General features: G+C 30.0%; 1 pseudogene; it reads right to left on the bottom strand.

Annotated features, from left to right (window-relative positions):
- Positions 1 to 224: 224 nt before the first annotated feature.
- On the bottom strand, positions 225 to 343 carry LOC111745211 (annotated as a pseudogene).
- Between the last annotated feature and the right edge of the window lie 814 nt (positions 344 to 1,157).

Below are 1,157 nucleotides of genomic sequence, written 5' to 3'. Positions count from 1 at the left end.
CCTTTATTTTTCTTTATTGTGCAGCTTTGATGAAAGTTATTTTCACTTATAGTCATGCTAAGCTGGTCAAAAGTGAAATTTGAAGGATTTATTTTAATTTTTTAAGCCAAATCACTGAAAGTTTTGTGTAAATTTTTACAAAGTATGCAAGAGCAGTGTTTCAATAATAAATAATTTTTCCAACTATTTATTTATTTATTTATTTATTTATTTATTTATTTATTTGCCTACAGCACCTTGTCTTCCTAGATAGTCTCTCATCCAAGTACTAACCAGGCCCGACCCTGCTTAGCTTCTGAGATTAGAAGAGATCGGGCGTGTTCAGAGTGGCATGGCCATAGACTCCAATGATATCTTTATAGAGTTATAACTTGGGAATGTTATAGAAAACGTAATCATTTCTATGTTGGTTGCTAGCACTTAAATGTCAAGATTTTGGTGTTAAATAGACCCCAAGTCAAATTCCTAGTGCTTCACTTTCTATCATGTATTTTTTGATAGTTATCCAACTCTATTTTTTTAGAGTTCATGATTTTATTAATAACCCTTTGGCCAAAGAGTGAAAATACAGATGGAAGGAGTCTTAATATCCTCTAGCAAACAATTTATAAATTTGAAAGTGGGTCATGAATACAGCTGGGAATACATTTTACATGACAATTAAATAGCACCCTTTGGAAAAAGATGGTCACTTTCCATAAGAGATAACATTACCTAACTTCTTTTGCCTAAGTCTTTTTTTTTTTTTTTAATCTGTGTGACTGGGGTATGTCCTAGACACAGAAATTAAATGGAAAAAATACATTAGGTATTCATATTGGAATGGAAGAAATGAAATTACCTCTATTTGTAGATATGATTTTCCAAATAGAAAATCCCAAGGAATCTACAAAATATTTACTATGCTTAGCACTAATAGTTAAGTTTAGTAAGATCACAAGATTCCAAGTCAATATACTAAGCACAAATTTATTTTTCTACACTAACAATGAGAAATTGAAAAATATTTTAAGTGAAATTTAAAATAGTACCCAAAACATAAAATGTTTGCTTATAAATACAACTCGATTTTTCTCTATTGAGACATCAACTGGAAGTAAAAAATATATTCCTATTTGTGTGTATGTTCATTATGTGATACATACACACACACACAC

The sequence above is a fragment of the Pteropus vampyrus genome, unplaced genomic scaffold (genome assembly GCF_000151845.1).
Source record: "Pteropus vampyrus isolate Shadow unplaced genomic scaffold, Pvam_2.0 Scaffold148, whole genome shotgun sequence".
In the NCBI taxonomy this organism is placed as follows: domain Eukaryota; kingdom Metazoa; phylum Chordata; class Mammalia; order Chiroptera; family Pteropodidae; genus Pteropus; species Pteropus vampyrus.
The sequence above is the reverse complement of the archived record's forward strand: the minus strand, read 5'-3'. Positions and strand labels throughout refer to the sequence as shown.